At 34.9% G+C, this 20,390-nt stretch overlaps 1 pseudogene across 1 annotated transcript in view; it reads right to left on the bottom strand.

Moving 5' to 3' along the window:
- The window catches only part of LOC308609672 (ubiquitin-like modifier-activating enzyme 1), a 44,459-nt pseudogene extending 24,586 nt beyond the window's left edge, over window positions 1–19,873 (bottom strand). Inside the window, exon 1 of the transcript in view lies at window positions 19,651–19,873. The product of the transcript in view is annotated as a ubiquitin-like modifier-activating enzyme 1 (transcript). The remainder of the gene's footprint in view (window positions 1–19,650) is intronic.
- Window positions 19,874–20,390: the final 517 nt, after the last annotated feature.

Raw genomic sequence — 20,390 nt, 5'->3', positions numbered from 1 at the left:
CACAGCAATCAGAGAAGAAAAGGAAATAAAAGGAATCCAAATCAGAAAAGAAGAAGTAAAGCTGTCACTCTTTGCAGATGACTTGATACTACACATAGAGTATCCTAAGGATGCTACCAGAAGATGAATAGAGCTAACCGATAAATTTGGTAAAGTAGCACAATAAAAAATTAATGCACAGAAATCTCTGGGATTCCAATAGGCTAATGATGGAAAATCTGAAAGAGAAATTAAGGAAACACTCTCATTCACCATTGCAACAAATAGAATAGAAAGAAACATACCGAGGTAGACAAAAGACCTGTATGCAGAAACCTATAAGATGCTGATGAAAGAAATGAAGGAGGATACAAAGAGATGGAGATATATACCATGTTCTTGGGTTTGAAGAATCAACATAGTGAAAATGACTGTATGACATAACGCAATCTACAGAGTCAATGCAATCCCTATCAAAATACCAATGGCATTTTCGAGGGAACTAGAAGAAAAAAATTCACAGTGTGTATGGAAAAAAAAAAAAAAACATGCCGAATAGCCAAAACAATCTTGAGAAATAAAAACAGAGCTGGATGAATCGGGCTCCTGGACTTCAGACTATACTAAAAGCTACAGTAATCAAGACAGTATGGTACTGGCACAAAAACAGAAATATAGATCAATGGAGTACAGTAGAAAGCCCAGGGGTAAACCCACAGATATATGGTCACCTTATTTTTCATAAAGGAGGGAAGAATATACAATGGAGATAAGACATCCTCTTCAACAATTGGTGCTGGGAAAACTGAATGGCTACATGTACAAGAATGAAATTAGAACACTCCCTAACGCCATACACAAAAATAAACACAAATCGATTAACGGACTAAATGTAAGGTGAGACACTATCAAACACTTAGAGGAAAACATAGGCAGAACACTCTATGACATAAATAACAGCAAGATTCTTTTTGACCCACTTCCTAGAAAAATGGAAATAAAAACAAAATTAAAGTAATGGGACATAGTGAAACAAAAATTTTTCACAGGAAAGGAAACTATAAACAACACGAAACGACAACCCTCAGAATGGGAGAAAATATTTGCAAATGAAGCAACTGAAATAGGATTAATCTGCAAAATTTACCAACAGCTCATGCAGCTGTAAACCAAAAAACACAAACCATCCAAAAATGGGCAGAAGACCTAAATAGACATTTCTCCAAAGATGATAGCCAGATTGCAATAAAACACATGAAAGTTGGCTCAACCTTTCATGTTGAGCATGAATCATTATAGAAATATAAATCAAATCTACAATGAGGTATCACCTCACCCTAGTCAGAGGAGCCGTCATCAAAAAATCAATATACTATACATTCTTGAGAGAGTGTAGGGAATAGGAAACCCTCCAGCACTGTTAATGGGAATGTAAATTGTTACAGTCACTATAGAGAACAGTATGGTGGTCATTAAGAAACTAAAACTAGAACTAATATATGACCCCATAATCCCACAACTGTGCATATACCCTAAGAAAACTATAATTCAAAAAGAGTCATGGACCACACAGTTCATTACAGGTGTAATTACAATAGCCAGGACAGGGAAAAAGCTAAGTGTCAATCGACACATGAATGAATAAAGAAGGTGTGGCATATATATACAATGGAATATTACTCAGAGATAAAGAGAAATTAAATTGAGCTATTTGCAGTTAGGTGGATAGACTTAGAGTCTGTCATAATGTGTGAAGTCAGAAAGAGAAAAAGAAAAAACACTTTGCTAACACATATATATGGAATCTAAAAAAAAGTTTCTGATGAAGGTAGGAGCAGCACAGGATAAAAGATGCAGATGTAGAGAATCGACTTGAGAACATGGGGAGTGGAAAGGGTAAGCTGGCACGAAGTGAGAGAGTGGTATGTACATATATACACTACGAAATGTAAAATAGATAGCTAGTGGAAAGCAGCTGCATAGCACAGGGAGATATGTTCAGTGCTTTGTGACCACCTAGCTTGGTGGTATAGGGAGGGTGGGAGGGAGATGCAAGAGGGAGTGGATTTGGAATATATGTATACCTATAGCTGATTCATTTTGTTATACAACAGAAACTAACACAACATTGTAAAACAATTAAATTACCATATAAATGATAAAAAAAAACCCAATATGTTGTCTACAAGAGCAATTTTAACTTTAAGGACACACATAAGCTGAAGATGAGGGAATAGAAACTGATAGTCCAAACAGTTTCCAAACAAGAGCAGGACTGACTCCCCCAATCTCAGGTAATACAGACTTTCAGTCAAAATAGTTCACAATTGATAAAGAAGGTCAGTATACAATGATAATAGATCAATTTATCAAGAGATTATAATAATTGTAAATATATATGTACTGAACGTTGCAGGATTAAACATATATATAAATTACCCATCAACAGATCTGATAGGAGAAATCAACAGTAAAACTAATAATGGTAAGGGACTATATTCTCTCACTTTATACCTTAGGATATTGATAAAGACACTGAATGTACCCAATAAAATTATATAGAAGTTCCATCCAACAGAATCAGATTCCACATTATTCTTAAGTTCAGATAGAGCATTCCCTAGGATAGATGCTGTCGTGGAATATAAAGCAAGCGTTAACAAATTTAAGAAGATCAAAAGCACATTAAGCAACACTTTTGATCATAATGTTATGAAGATAGAAATCAATAACAATAGAAAAAGTGAAAAAAAACTAATATGTAGTATTATACAGCACACACTGGAAAAACCTATGGGTCAGGAAAGAACTCAAAAGGGAAACTTGAAACTACCTTCAGATAAACAAAAATTACAATATACCCAAACTTTGGGAATGTAGAAAAATCAGTCTAAAGAATGAATTATTTTTAGCAATCACAAATTCTTATATTAAGAGAAAGGAATGATTTAAATAAACAACTTAAACTTATGCCTGAAGGATAGGAAAAATGAACAAATTAAGCACGAGGAATAAAAGGAAAAAGTAAGAAAGATTCAAATGGAAATGAATAAAATGAATATCAGATAATTAGGAGAAAATGAATCCAAGTGATGGCATTTGGAAAGGATAATAAAATTGACAAGCTTTAGCTAGACTAACAAAGAGCAAAAAAGAGCTTAATAAATAAAACTTTAACTGAAAGAGGAGAAATTGCAACTGACATCATAGCACACAAATCATTATAAAGGATGATAAAAAACCGGGTCACACAAATGGATAAATCTCCAACAACTCCTATATAAAATGAAGCAAGACAATCATGAAGAAGCAAAAAAAACAAACAAACAAAAAATATCTTGATCATACAAATAATGACTTAGGAAATTGAAGCAGTATTCAAAACTCTCCCAACAAAGAGAAGCACAGGATCAGTTAGTTTCACTGGTGAATTCTACTGAACATTTAATGAAGATTTATTGCCAGTCCTACCCAAACTCTCCCAAATCACTACAAAAGAGGAAACATTTCCAAACTCATTTTATATAACCAACATTTTCCTGAATAACAAAGCCAGATAAGGAAATAACAAGGGAAACACAAAACAAAAGAAAACAAAACAAACATACAAACAAACAAGCAAAAACCACAGAACATACAGGCTAATATCCTTTTATATATAGATGCAAAAATTCTCAACAAAATTCTAGCAAACCTAATTCAATAGCACAATAAAATGTTCAACGTGATAAGGTGGGATAATTCCTGGGGATGCAAGGGCAGTTAATGTTTTAAAATCAATAAATTTAATTTATGACACGAATAGCATGCAGAAGATATGTTTGAAAGAATTTTCTAAATTTTCTTGATTAAAGCTTTCAACTACCTGGGGAGAGAAGAAACATTTTAAATGTAATAAAGGTCATATATTAGCAAGCCCACAGCTAACATCATATTCATGGTGTAAAGCTGAAAACCTTTCCTCTAAGACAGGAACAAATAAAAAATGCCCACTATCACCACCCCTATTCAACATAATACTAGAAACACTAGTCAGAACCTTTAGGCAAGCAAAAGAAATAAAAGGGATCAAAAGTGGAATGGAAGAATTAGAAATGTCTCTGTTTGAAGATGACATATTACGTATGCAGGAAATCCTAAAGACTCCACCAAAAACCCCGTGAAACTGTTAGAACTAATAAATGAATTCAGTAATGTTGTTGGATATGAAATAAAAATACAAAATTAGCTGCATTTCTATACACTAACTAGAAAATAGCTGACAGAAAAATAAAGAAAACACTTCCATTTACAGCAGCACCAAAAACAATAAAATCTTAGGAATACATTTAAGCAAGAAGACAAAAACATGTGTACACCTAAAAATATGATATTCACAAAAACTGAAGAAGAAACAAGTGAATAGAAACTTATCCCATGTTTCTGAATTGAAAGAATGTATACTGTTAAAATGTTCATGCTACCTCAAGCTGTCTATAGTTTCAATGGAATCCCAATCAACTTTTCAATGGCAATTTTCCTAGAATAGAATAACAGTCCTAAAAATTGTACAAAACAAGAAAGGACCCTGAAAATAGACAAAGCAATTTTCAGCAAGATAAACAAAGCTGGATGAAACTCACTTCGTGGTTTCAAACCATAATACAAAGTTACAGAAATCAAAATAGTGTGAGACTAGCATAAAAACAGACAATAGACAAATAGAATAGGACTGAGAGCACAGAAATAAACTCAGCCATGTCCAGTCAACTAACATTTGACAAGGATGACAAGAATAAATAATGGAGTAAAAATAGGCTTTACAGTGAGTGGTGTTGGAAAAACTGGATATCCACATGGAAAACAATAAAATTGAACATGCATCTTAGACAATTCAAGAATTAACACAACATGAGCAGAAATCACAAAATCCCGAGAATTAAAAAAAAAAAAATCTCCAAGACATTTGTCTCAGCAATGATTCTTTTGGATATGATACCAAAAGTAGAAGGAACTAAAAGAAAATTCAACATGTGTGACAACATTAAATTTAAAAGCCTCTGCACTAAAAGAAACTTGAACAGAGTGAAGAGGCACTGAACAGGAGACATAGGAATTGTCCTGTGAAATGGGAGAAAATATTTGCCAACAGCATGCAAGCTACAGGAGAATGTAGAAACATAAACACTCTCAGTTAAAAAAAGCGAAAAATCTAATTAAAACGTGGACTGAAGATGTTAGCAGATATATTCCCCCCACAGGAGACATACAAATGACCAAGCAACACATGAATATTGGCTCAATATCTGTAATAGTAAGAGAAATGCAAAATAAAACCACAATGGGATATCAACTCACACATTTCCTGGTGGTTTTTATGAAAAGGAAAAGAGAGAAAAGTGTAGTCAAACATGTAAAACACAGGGAACACTTACAGACTTTTGGTGGGAATGTAACTTAGTACAACCACTATGGAAAATGATACGGATGTTCCTCAAAATACTAAAAATAAAACCACCATATAACCTAGCAATTCCATTTCTGAATACACATATTTGAAGGAAATGAAATCAGTTAACTTACAGAGATATTTGCACTCCCATGTTCACTGTATAAATATTTATCTAAAATGTGCAAGGCATTGTCACTAACTGTTTATCAATGATAAAAAGGCTTAAGAAATGTATGTTACCACAATGGGTATTATACAGTCATATAAAGAAATTCCCGCAATTTGTGACCACATGAAATCAACTTGCAGGCATTATGCTTAGTGAAACAATCAGACATTAAGACAAACTGTGTGGTCCCACTTATTTATGAAATCTAAATGGTGAGTTCATCACAAAGAGAGTTTATACATATTTAATAGGTGTGAGGTGGGGAGAAACAGGGAGATGATTGTCAAAGAGCACAAATTTCCTGTTATAAAATGTGTAAATTCTTGGGATCCAAATTAAAGGATAGTGACTTAGTTACCAATACTTTATTGCATGTTTAAAAGTTACTGGGAATGTATATCTTCAGTTTTCTTACAGAAGACACACACAATTGGTAACCATGTGAGGTGATAGAAGTATTAACTAACATTATTATCATATTATTTCTCAACATAGATGTAAATCTCATCATCATGCTGTGTACCATAAAACTACCAACGTTATATGTCAATTATATCTCAAAAGTGTTGGGGAAATTGCTTTAAAGATAAGACCAAAAAGTTTCAAATCCATTGAGAAAAGATAAGGAACAAACTTCTCGAGATTGGCCTTGGCAATAATTCCTTGGCTATGACAGCAGTAGAGCAGGCAACAAAACCAAAGTTAAGTGAATTGAAATTGAACTGAAACATTCCTATATAATAAAGGAAACAATCAATAGAATTAAGAGGCAATCTACAGAATAGCATACAATATTAGAAACAAATACCTGATAAGTGGTTAATGACGAACATATATTAGGAAAGTGCTAAACCTCTGTAGTGGATTATCACCTCATATCTATTAGATTGTCTATTATCAAAGAAGAGAAGATAGCAGGCATGACAAAAGGGAACCCTCCTACATTCTTGTTAGGAATGCTGAATGGTATAGCCGCTCTAGAAACCAGTTTGAAGATTCCTCAAAAAGCTAAAAATTAGAACTACTAAATCATCCAGAAAAAAAACTCTTTGGGTATTTTTATAAAGAAAAGAAACACACAAAATCATAAAGACACCTGCATCCCATGTACACTGCACCATCATTCTCAAATGCCATAACAGGAAACAACAAACTTAGGCTAAATAGATGGGTAAAGAAAATGTGGCACAGAAAAGTATTTTGTGTGGCAGGAAAAAAATGTGTCACAATAAAAATATACTCAGGCATAGTAGAAGGAAAATGCTGCCTTTTGTAACAAAATGGCTGCACCTTGAGAGCACTATGTTAAATCAACATCTCTAATAGTAAGAGATTTTGAGAAGAAGTATGACGAAGAAAGAAGCACTTAAGAAGTAAGTCAGACATATAAAAACAAACATAGTGTGATCTCACATATTAAAAAAAAAATATCTTCGTTGCAGGTTTTTCTCCTTCATCACTTAAGATGTCCTGCCAGTCCTTCCTGGCTTGGAGTGTTTAACACCTGTCCTTCTAAAACTCTTCCAAAATGTAGCAGAGGGAGGAAAAATCAAAAACTAATTCTATGGAGACACCATCACTAATACCAAAAGCAGACAAAATATCAAAAAAATAAATGAATAAATAAAACTGCAGGCCAATATTACTGATGAATATAGATACAAAAATTCTCAACAAAATAGTAGCAAACAGAATCCAACAGCACATTAAAAGGAAAATACACCATGATCAAGTGGGATTTATTCCAGGAATACAAGGATTCTCCAATATATGCAAAGCAACCAATGTCATACACCATATTAACAAATTGAAGTAGAAAACACATATGATCATCTCAATAGATGCAGAGAAAGCTTTCGAAAAAAATCAACACCAGTTTATGATAAAAACCCTCCACATAGTAGGCATAGAGGGAAGATTCCTGAACATAATAAAGGACTTATATGACAAACCCACAGCAAACATCGTCCTCAATGGTGAACAACTGAAAGTATTTTCACTAAGATCAGGAACAAGGCAAGTTTGCCCACCCTCTCAACTCTTATTCAACATAGTTTTGGATGTCTCAGCCACAGCAATCCGAGAAGACAAGGAAATAAAAGGAATCCAAATTGGAAAAGAAGAATTAAAGTTGTCACTCTTTTTTTTTTTAATTAACTATACAGCAGCTTTAATAGGGTAACAGTCCAGAGAAAAATGTTACATTAGGCACTTGACATCTCATATAAATTTTTTTCTTAAAACTAAAAGGTTTCATTTTAACAGATAAATTTCAATGTACTTTTTAAAACTGATTGTTAATTAAAGCCTAAGCAATTATAAAGAAAATACACAATGATATTCAACCAGAGGTTAATTTTCTGGTCATACTGACATGTTAAAGTTCTTTTCTTAAAATTTAATTTACCTGAGACTGAGTTCTCAGGTATCTTTTTGGTTAAAAATATTTGATAAGATAGGTGATAATTGGACTATTTTTATATTGACAACTGAAATAAAGCTATAAACTGTCAGTCAGTGTTTAGGGACCCAGAACCAACTTGTCAAAAAAGTACATTTTATACCCATAATATCATCATTTTCACATGATTATCCTTTCAAGTTATCATAATCTGTTACTGGCTTCTTGTCTAAGAATTTACAGGCCTAAGGTGAGGCTGTCAGGTAAATGACTGGCATATACAAATCAAAGACTGTGTTCAGGACAAGAGAGCCACACCCAGTGCCTGATGGACAGGAGTCACCCATTAACACGTCACTTTGGAGTCTGCCTAACAGGAGCAAGCCCTCTGAGTTCTGACAGCCACATACGGACAAGAAAGGCTGCTGAAACTTATTTAATTAGACTTAGAGGTACTACTGCTGTTAGGAGTCTGTTTATAAAGATTTTTAATCATACGTTATAATTTTTTTTCAAGTAAAAAACTTGGTTCCAACTGTTACAGGCATAAAAGTATTTCCCCTGGGATTTCCTCCACATCGAGAAGGTACCCATATATTTTTAAATAGTCTTCCTAACTTTGGGAAAACGTTGCCCTCCCTCCAACACCCCCCCCCCACATGAACATAACCAAATCAGTTGTAATAAAGTACAGCACACAGAAATGACTGTCGGCCTCCTATGAGGACACTGAATGCCATCCATCCCACAGGTTCACTCAACAATCTGCATGTGTTCCTGAGGAGAAATCCATCGAGTCCCTTTGCTGTTGTGACATCTCCAAAGTCAGCTTTTCCCGTATCAATCGTTCTGGACTTCACCCACCATGCTCATCTCATTTGGATTTCAATGCTTCCTCCCATTCAACAGCCGATTCAGAGTTCTTGGGAATTGCTGGAAATATTGATTGCATTTTACTTCGAAAGTCTTTTATACTGTGAACTCCTAAAGCCTTCCAGACTGCGAAGCTGATCACACCAACCCCACACCAGGCGTAAAGTGAGCCCCACCCCAGGGCTCGCAAGGCAAGGGAAGACCCGCTCTCCGGTAAGGCAGCCGTGGCCACAGTTCCCTGCTAATGTTGGAGGGTCTCCTGCAGAGGCGGGGGGCTGTTGTGGCTCACCATAGGGACAAGGACACTGCCAGTAGAAGTTCTGGGAGGTACTCTAAAGTTGTCACTCTTTGCAGATGACCTGATACTACACAGAGAGAATCCTAAAGATGTTACCAGAAAGTGCCTAGCGCTAATCAATGATTTTGGGAAAGTAGCAGGATACAAATTTAATGCACAGAAATCTCTGGGATTCCTATAGGCTAATGATGAAAAATCTGAAAGAGAAATTAAGGAAACACTCTCATTTACCATTGCAACAAATAGAATAGGAACGAATATACCAAGGTAGACAGAAGACCTGTATGCAGAAACCTATAAGACGCTGATGAAAGAAATGAAAGAGGATACAAAGAGATGGAGAGATATATTATGTTCTTGGGTTGTAGGAATCAACATAGTGAAAATGACTATATGACCTAACGCAATCTACAGAGTCAATGCAATCATTATCAAATTACCAATGGCATATTCCAGGGAACTAGGAGAAAAATTACACAGTGTGTATGGAAACAAAAAAAGACACTAAATACCAAAAGAACTCTTGAGAAAGAAAAACGCAGCTGGATGAATCAGGCTCCAGGACTTCAGACTATACTACAAATCTACAATAATCAAGATAGTATGATACTGGCACAAAAACCGAAATATAGATCAACGGAACAGGATAGAAAGCCCAGAGGTAAACCCATGCACATATGGTCACCTACTTTTTGATAAAGCTTGCAAGAATATACAATGGAGATAATACATCCTATTCAACAAGATGTGCTAGGAAAACTGAACAGCTACATGTACAAGAATGAAATCAGAACACTCCCTAACACCATACACAAAAATAAACACAAATGGATTAGAGTCCTAAAAGTAAGTTTCCACACTATCATACACTTAGAGGAACACATAGGCAGAACACTCTATGACATAAATCACGGCAAGATTCTTTTTGACCCACTTCCTAAAGAAATGGAAATAAAAACAAAATTAAACAAATGGGAACTAATGAAACTTAAAACATTTTTCACAACAAAGGGAACCACAAACAAGACCAAATGACAACCCTCAGAATCAGAAAATATTTGCAAATGAAGCAACTGACACACGATTAATCTTCAAAATTTACCAGCAGCTCATGCAGCTCTAAACCAAAAAATACAAACAACAATCCAAAAGTGGGCAGAAGACCTAAATAGACATTTCTCCAAAGATGATACACAGATTGCAATAAAACACATAGAAGGTTGCTCAATATCATGAATCATTAAAGAAATATAAATCAAACTACAATGAGGTGTCACCTCACACTAGTCAGAATAGCCATCAAATTCAAAATTCTACAAACTCTAAATTCTGAAGTGGTGTATGGAAAACAGTACCCTCTTGCACTGTTAGTGGGAATGTAAATTGTTACAGCCACTATGGTGAACAATATGGAGGTCATTAAGAACCTAAAACTTGAACTAATATATGACCCCACAATCCCGCTTCTTTGTATATACCCCGAGAAAAGCATAATTCCAAAAGGGTCATGGACCACAAAGTTCATTACAGGTGTAATTACAATAGCCAGGACAGGTAAACACCTAAGTATCAATTGACAGAAGAATGGATAAAGAAGGTGTGTCATATATATACAATGGAATATCACTGAGCCATAAATAGAAATAAAAATTGAGCTATTTGCAGTTAGGTGGATAGACTTAGAGTCTGTCATACTGTGTGAAATGAGTCAGAAAGAAACAAAAGACAAACTTTTTGCTAATATATATATATATATATGGAATTAAAAAAACATTCTGATGAATGTAGGTGTAGGACAGCAATAAAGATGTTGATATAGAGAATTGATTTGAGAATATAGTGAGTGGAAAGGGTAAGCTGGCATGAAGTTAGAGAGTCGTCTGTACATATATACACTACGAAATGTAAAATAGATAGCTAGTGGAAAGCAGCTGCATAGCACAGGGAGATACGTTCAGTGCTTTGTGACCACCTAGCTTGGTGGGATAGGGAGGGTGGCAGGGAGATGCAAGAGGGAGTGGATATGGAAATATACCTATAGCTGATTCACTTTACTATACAGCAGAAACTAACACAACAGTGTAAAACAATTATATTGCCATATAAATGATACAAAAAACAATATGCTGTTTAAAAGAACCATTTTATCATTAAGGACACACATAAGCTGAAGGTGAGGGAATAGAAATTGATAGTCCAAACAGTTTCCAAACAAGTGCAGGACTTGATCTCCCAATCTCAGGTAATACAGACTTTCAGTCAAAGTAGGTCACAAGTGATAAATAAGGTCAGTATACAATGATAATGGATCAATTTATCTAGAGAAAATAATAATTGTAAATATATATGTACTGAACGTTGCGGGATTAAACATATATTTAAATCAACCATTAAGAGATCTGATAGAGGGCTTCCCTGGTGGCGCAGTGCTTGAGAGTCCACCTGCCGTGCAGGGGGCATGCCTTCATGCCCCGGTCTGGGAAGAACCCACATGCCGTGGAGCGGCTGGGCCCGTGAGACATGGCCGCTGAGCCTGCACGTCCGGAGCCTGTGCTCTGCAGCGGGAGATGCCACAACAGTGAGAGACCCGTATACACCCCACCCCACAAAAAAAAAAAAAAAAAAAAAAAAGATCTCAGAGGATAAATCAACAATAAAACAAATAATAGTAAGTGACTGTATTATCCCACTTTCTACATTAGAAAATTAATAAAGAAACAGAATGTACCTAATAAACTTATAGAAAACTTCCATTCAACAATACCAAAATTCATATTCTGCTTAAGTGCTGAAGGAGCATTTCCCAGAATGGACACTGTCTTGAAACATAAAGCAAGCATTAACAAATTTAAGAAGATCAGAGTCACATTAAGCATCTTTTTTGATCATAATGTTATGAAGCTAGAAATCAATAACAAGAGAAAAAGAAAAATCCCTTATATGTAAACTTATACAACGCACACTGGAAATATATATGGGTCAAGGAAGAAGTCAAAAAGGAAATCTGAAACTACCTTCTGATAAACGAAAATGACAACATACCAAAACGTTTGGAATATAGAAAAATCAGTCAATGGATGAATTAATTTTAGCAATCATAGATTCTTCTAAAAGAGAAAAGAATAATCTAAAATAAACCACTTGTGCATATACATGAAGGACTAGGGAAAATGAACAAATTAAGCACCAGGAATAAAAGGAAAAAAATAAGAAATATTCAAATGGAAATGAATAAAACAAATATCAGATAATTAGGAAAAAATGAATCCAAGTGTTGGAATTTGGAAAGGATCATAAAATTGACAAGATTTAGCAAGACTAACGAAGAGAAAAAAAGAGCTTAATAAATAAAACTTTAACTGAAAGAGGAGAAATTGCAGCTGACACCATAGCATACAAATAGTTATAAAGAATGCTAAAAAACTGGGTTACAAAAATGGATAAATCTCCAAAAACTCCTATATAAAACATAGCAAGACAATCATGAAGAAGCAAAAAACAAGCAAACAAAAAATATCTTGATCATACAAATAATGACTTAGGAAATTGAAGCACTATTCAAAACTCTCCCAACAAAGAGAAGCCCAGGATCAGTTAGTTTCACTGGTGAATTCTACTGGACATTTAATGAAGATTTATTGCCAGTCCTTCCCAAACTCTCCCAAATAACTACAAAAGAGGAAACATTTACAAACTCATTTTATAAAACCAGGATTTTCTTGATTAACAAAGCCACATAAGGAAATAGAAGGGAACACAAAACAAAACAAGACAAAACAAAAAGCACAGAACTTAAAAGCCAATATCCTTGTACATATAGATGCAAAAATTCTCAACAAAATTCTAGCAAACCAAATTCAAAAACACACTAAAATGTTCAACATGCTAAGGTGAAATAATTCCTGGTGATGCAAGGGCAGTTAACATTTTTAAATCAAAAATTTTAATTTACGACACGAATAGCATGCAGAAGAAATGTTTGAAAGAATTTTCTAAATTTTCTTGATTAAAGCTTTCAACTACCTGGGGAGAGAAGAAACATTTTAAATGTAATAAAGATCATATATTATCAAGCCCACAGCTAACATCATATTCATGATGAAAAGCGGAAAACTTTTCCTCTAAGACAGGAACAAATAAAAAATGCTCACTATCACCACTTCTCTTCATCATAATAGTAGAATCCCTAGCCAGAATCATTAGGCACGGAAAAGAAATGAAAGGGATCCAAAGTGGAAAGGAAGAATTTAAAATGTCTCTGTTTGAAGATGACATATTCTGTACGCAGGAAATCCTAAAGACTCCACCAAAACCCCATGAAACTGTTAGAACTAATACATGAAATCAGTAATTTTGTTGGATTTGAAATAAGAATACAAAATTAGTTGCATTTCTATACACTAACAAGAAAATACCTGACAGAAAAATAAAAAAAAAAAAAACACTTCCATTTACCGCAGCACCTAAAACAATAAAATGTTAGGAATACATTTCAGCAAGGAGACAAAATCATCTGTACACCTAAAAATATAACATTTACAAAAACTGAAGAAGATATATGTAAATAGAAAAGTATCCCATATTTCTAAATTGAAAGAATGATTACTGTTAAAATGTTCACGCTACCTCAAGCTATCTATAGTTTCAATGGAATCCCAATCAACATTTCAATGGCAATATTCCCAGAAATAGAATAATAATCCTAAAAATTGTACGAAACAACAAAGGACACTGAAAATAGACAAGACAATTTTCAGCAAGATAATCAAAGCTGGGTGCAACTCACTTCCTGGTTTCAAACTATTATACAAAGTTATGGTAACCAAAATAATGTGAAATTAGAATAAAAACAGACAAAATACCAATAGAATAGGACTGAGAGCCCAGAAATAAACTCAGCCATGTCCAGTCAACTAACACATGACAAAGAAGACAAGAATAAACAATGGAGTAAAAATAGACTTTACACTAAGTAGTGTTGGAAAAGCTGGATATCCACATGGAAAAGAATAAAATTGAACACCCATCTTAGAGGACTCAAAAATTAACACAACGTGAACAGAAATCACAAAATCCTTAGAATTAAACAGAAAAAAATCTCCAAGGCATTTGTGTCAGCAATGATTCCTTTGGATATGATACCAAAAGTAGAAGGAACAAAAAGAAAATTCAACATGTGTGAAAACATCAAATTTAAAAGCCTCTGCACCAAAAGAATCTTGAATAGAGTGAAGAGGCAATGGAACAGGAGGTATAGGAATTCTCCTACGGAATGGGAGAAAATATTTGCCAACAACATGCCAGCTACAGGACTAATGTTGAAACATAAAAAAGACTTAGTTTTTTTTACAAAAGTTGAATAATCTAATTAAAAGGTGGGCTGAAGATCTTAGCAGATATATTCCCCCCATACGACACGTACAAATGAGCAACTGACACATGAACATTTGCTCAACCTCTTTAATAGTAAGAGAAATGCAAAATAAAACCACAATGAGATAGCAACTCACGCATTTCATAGTGGTTATTATGAAAAAGAAAAGACATAAAAGTGTAGTCAAGCATGTAGAAAACAGGGAACACTTACAGACTTTTGGTGGTAATGTAACTTAGTACAACCACTATGGAAAATAATATGGATGTTCCTCAAAATTCTAAAAATAATACCACCATATAACCTAGCAATTCCATTTCTGAATATACATAATTGAAAGAAATGAAATCAGTTAACTTACAGAGATATTTGCACTCCCATGTTCACTGTGTAAATATTTATCTAAAATATGCCAGGCATAGTCACTAACCGTTTATCAATGATTAAATGGATTAAGAAATGTATATATTACGACAGTGGATATTATACAGTCATATAATGAAATTCCTGCAATTTGTGACCACATATAATCAACTTGCAGGCATTATTCTTAGTGAAACAATCAGAGACATAAAGACAAACTGTGTGATCCCACTTATTTATGAAATCTAAATGGCTGAGGTCTTCAAAAAAAAGAGTGTATACGTATTTAATAGGTGTGAGGTTCGGAGAAATAGGGAGATGATAGTCAAAGAGCATAAATTTCATGTTATAAAATGTGTAACTTCTTGGGATCTAAATTACAGGATAGTGAGTTAGTTACCAATACGTTATTGCATGTTTAAAAGTTACTCGGAAAGTAGATCTTAAATGTTCTACAGCACACACACAAATTTGGTTACCATGTGAGTTGATAGAAGTATTAAATAACATTATTATCACATTAATTCACAGCATAGATGTAAATCTAACCATCATGCTGTGTACCTTAAAACTGCCAATGTTATATGTCAATTGTATCTCAGAAATGTTGGGGAAATTGCTTTAAAGATAAGACCAAAATGTTTCAAATCCATTGAGAAAAGATAAGGAACAAATTCTCAAGATTGGCCTTGGCAATAATTCCTTGGCTATGACAGCAGTAGAGCAGGCAACAAAATCAAAAGTTAAGTGAAGTGAAATTGAACTGAAACATTCCTATATAATAAAGGAAAGAATCAACAGAATTAACAGGCAATCTACAGAATTGCAGAAAATATTAGAAACACATATGAGATAAGCAGCTAATAACAAACATACATTAGGAAAGTGCCAAACCTCTGTAGTGGAATATCACCTCATATCTATTAGATTGTCTATTATAAAAAAAAGAGAAGATAGCAGGCATGACAAAAGGGAACCCTCCTACATTCTTGTTGGGAAAGCTGATTGGTGTAGCTGCTCTAGAAAACAGTTTGAAGATTCCTCAAAAAGCTAAAAATGTAGAACTACTAAATCATCCAGAAAAAATCTTTGGATATTTTTATAGAGGAAGAAAAATCACCGAGTCATAAAGATACCTGCATCCCATGTACACTGCACCATCATTCTCAAATGCCATAACAGGAAAACAACACACTTAGGCGGAATAGATGGAAAAAGAAAATGTGGCACAGAAAAGTATTTTGTGTGGCAGGAAAAAAATGTGTCACAATAAAAATATATTCAGGCATAGTAGAAGGAAAATGCTGCCTTTTGTAACAAAATGGGTGCACCTTGAGGGCACTATGTTAAGTCAACATCTCTAATAGTAAGAGATGTTGAGCAGAAGTACGACGAAGTGAGAAGTACTTAAGAAGTAAGTCAGGCATATAAAAACAAACATGGTGTGATCTCACATATTTCAAAAAAAAAATAATCTTAGTTGCAGGTTTTTCTCCTTCATCACTTAAGATGTCCTGCCAGTCCTTTCTGGCTTAAAGAGTTTAACATCTGTCTTTCTCAAACTCTTCCAAAATATGGCAGAGGGAGGAAAAGTCCAAAACTAATTCTATGGAGACACCATCACTGATACCACAACCAGACAAAGATATCACAAAAAAAGAAAACTGCAGGTCAATATCACTGATGAATATAGATGCAAAAATCCTCAACAAAATAGTAGCAAACAGAAGCCAACAGCACATTAAAAGGAAAATACACCATGATCAAGTGGGGTTTATTGCAGGAATAAAAGGATTCTTCAATATATGCAAATCAATCAATGTGATACACAATATTAAAAAATTGAAAGAGAAAACACATGTGATCATCTCAATAGAAGCAGAGAAAGCTTTAGAAAAAATTCAACACCAGGTTATGATAAAAACCCTCCACACAGTAGACATCAAAGGAAGATTCCACAACATAATAAAGGCCATATATTGCCAGAGTCCAGCTCTAGTGAGTCTCGGGATACCCGAGGGATGGATAGCGTCGGCAAAGGAAATAATTCTATTACACTTCTTAAAGTATCAGCATTGCATATTTCTCTTTCTCATGTCTTTATTCTTCATTCTTCCTCTATTGTTTACAATAACAGGTTTATATATCGTAGTTGATTACATTACCAGGTACGTGGCCAAACAATCTTAGCACAATCAAACCTGAAAATATTCTATAAAGATTTTTTAAAACAAACATCCCCTAGTTTCTAGATGTCCTATTAAAATATTTCCCCAAGTTCCCATTAATCACAGGTTGTTTCTTAGTAACCAGGCCAAGCAGTTCTATGATTATTTCAATTGTAAAATTTGGAGCTACTTGTTCCTATTTTTCTTCTTGCATGTGCATCCTTTTACAATGGTTCCAGGAAAATATTTACAATGTACCTGCATGCTCTTTCTCGTTGTTTCCTTCAACTGAGACAGCGTTTTCTCCCTATCCGGGCAACGAATTCTGCTCTAGTCATTTGTTTTTCTATAATTAATTTTCCTTTATAATAGAACCATAAATTTCCTATGTCATCATCAGGAACTCCAGCCCATGGCCGTAACTCCATACTAGAGGGTGTTTTTCACAAAAACATCCCCTTAGCTCCAGGCTCTTAATTCTTTACCATTTACACAGGGCCTTAGTGGGTACTTCCCATCCTATGATAGTTTCAGGAGGGGGAGTCCTAGAGGAATTTTTTTTCACCTGGAGCAACATCCCCCAAAATTGCCCCTGTATGTAAAGTTATTATCATAAAACATAACAACGGAGCTGTAGTCCACCTTACTGACACGGCACTGCCTTGCAGTGCCTTCCGTTGCTCATGACTTTGTCATGGTGCAATGCCTCCAGGATGGCTTCCGACATCTCCCCCTTTTTTATTTTTTAAAAGTGCAGTATGGAGCACCACGGAAAGTTGTTTGATGCTTTTAATAATTATTCTAATGATGACTGGAAGTAAAAATATCAGAATTAGTACAACAACTGCCATGATTCCTCCATTAATGAGCATTGAGAATAAGGTTTTATGTGACACCAATGACTTAATACTTTCAAAAAATTTCTGAGCAGACTGTGCCGGAGATAAACCTAAGTCTGTATTTCCTATGTCATGAATCTCTTGATGTAATTTAGTAGGGTCTAAACTAGCATCTGTTTGGTTCCAAACTCCCATAATATGAGTACGAATTTATTCCCAAAAATATGATTCATTCACTTTTAGAGGAGTAACACAAATCCATCTTTATTTTTTATGACACCTCAAAGCTAATCTTACTTTGAGCGCTGTTAATTCATCCCCTATGTGTAAAATTGCTTCTTCTAAGGCATCCACCTTTGCTTCTAACTTTCTGTCTATAACTTCCTGAGTAGCCAGAGCTAAAGATACATTTTTTGAAAGCTCATTTACATGTTGAGCTGTATGTACATGTTGAGGTAAGGAACTTATTGAAAGAGAAAGTGATGCTATTACATCTATAAATGTAGATATTGCTAGAATTAAAGCTGCAACAAGTCTCTTTGAATGTAATAAAAGTTCAGTTTCATGCAAAACTTGTAAGCCATAATCATCATACGAGGCAGAGGATAATTTTACAGGCAACATAATGTATGGCGGTCGTTTAAGAATCATTAAAACTTGTACATTCATAGAGGGATTTATACAACTTGTCGAAATACAATCAAAGCAATGTGTCCAAAATGTAGAATCAGAAGCATTATAATAAATATTTAGATCCACATATTTTGGGGCTACCAAGAATACATAAGGTGCTGACAAACAAGCCTGCATAGAATAAATGCCCATATTTTTAGGTCTATGAAGAATAACTGGTGGTGGTGCAGCAATAGCTTTCCAAAGCTGGGTCTGTGCATAATACATACTCTCTTGAGCCATAGTTAGTATAGGAGGCACACATCCTCCAGTGTGCCATCTATTAACAAGCATAGAAGCAGGAATGAGTGTATTATTCCAATCATAATGTGCATGATGTTGTAAATAAGATCTATAATCCTTACATGGATCAGGATTACTCCAATCATGCACATTTTTTGTGGTATCCTCTATGGGAATATCAATTCTTGAAGAATATATACAATAATTCCATGTAGGAAATCTGGTATTGGTATCTACAGCGTCCCAGTTACTATCCAATTGGTCTTCCGGAGATTGTAATATAGATGATTGTACTCCTGTATGGATACCATAAGGAGGATTACAAGGAAGAAATTTTAAAGATGAGAGGAAGGTTGATTATAAGTTGGATCTTCTCCAGGTGCTAGGTAAATCAAAGACCAAAGAAGTCTCTTATTAGATTGACTCAAAGGAGAAGCAGTAAGCTGTCCTTTAAGAAAAACCGGTATACATACATCCTTACGAGAGGCTACAGAATTATTAATTGATGGAAATATAAAACATATAGTATGGAACCCTGATTTTCCATGAAATGTAAAATTATTATTTGTTTTAAATTTATTATATGGATAGGAGCTTATGGCTCCTCCCATTAACCTGGGCATAGTAGTAGACACTGGTATACCCTCATTATCCCAGGCTACAGTTTGTAAAATCGGTGGATCAGGGAGATATGTCCAATAAGATTTATCCAAAGCATTTCCCCTAGTTACCTGGCAGGCCAATATAGCAAGCATAGCAACAAAAAGATTTCCAGGTGTTAAGGTAGCTCCCTGGTCTGTTACCACTTTATCGGCGTCATCAGCAAGCGTTTAATCTGACCCCACGTTGGTGGATTCGAAGTTCTTGTAGAGATGGCTTGTGTCTTGCGAGGTCTTGGGTGCGGACGCGGAAGACAAAGAATTGGTCTCTCTCCAATGGTGAGCTTTTGTATCTGCTGCAGCAGCGGTTCTTTAGCTGATGGTGATTCATTAGCTGACGTCTCCGGCTGTGGTGCCTTGTGCCTGACTGGGAAGTGGTAAGGCACGGTCGGAGGGCCCGACATGTCTGATGAAACGGTCAGGCACCCACAACAGCGAGTCAGCGTCCTGTGGAAATACACAAGCATACCCTCAGCCGCTGGTTAGAAAATATCAGGTCCTTTCCATTGACGAGTGAGCAGATCCTTCCATTTCACCCTATGTTTAGGTTTATTAATATCGGGATTCCAATGCCTCATCATGGCAGTATTACCTTGTGAATCAGTATTCAAATTATTTAATACAAATAGTGTGTGTTGAAGATGTGATGTGGAGAAGTGTATTTGAATTCCCCTTGCTGTAAATTTGTAATTTGAACTTTTAAAGTATGTTGGGCTCTTTCCACTATTGCATGACCCTGAGGATTATAGGGGATTCCCATAGAATGGGAAATATTAAATTTTTCACAAAAGTCTTTAAAAGCCTTAGAAATGTAGGCAGGAGCGTTATCAGTTTTTAGAGCTTTTGGAATGCCTAGAAAGGCAAAACAGAAAAATACGTGTTGCATAACATCCTTAAATCTTTCCCGGTTCTTGCTGAGGC

Source organism: Mesoplodon bidens, assembly GCF_964165515.1.
Source record: "Mesoplodon bidens genome assembly, chromosome: Y".
Lineage (NCBI taxonomy): Eukaryota > Metazoa > Chordata > Mammalia > Artiodactyla > Ziphiidae > Mesoplodon > Mesoplodon bidens.
Note: the sequence above shows the minus strand (reverse complement) of the source record. Positions and strands in the feature narration are given on the sequence as shown.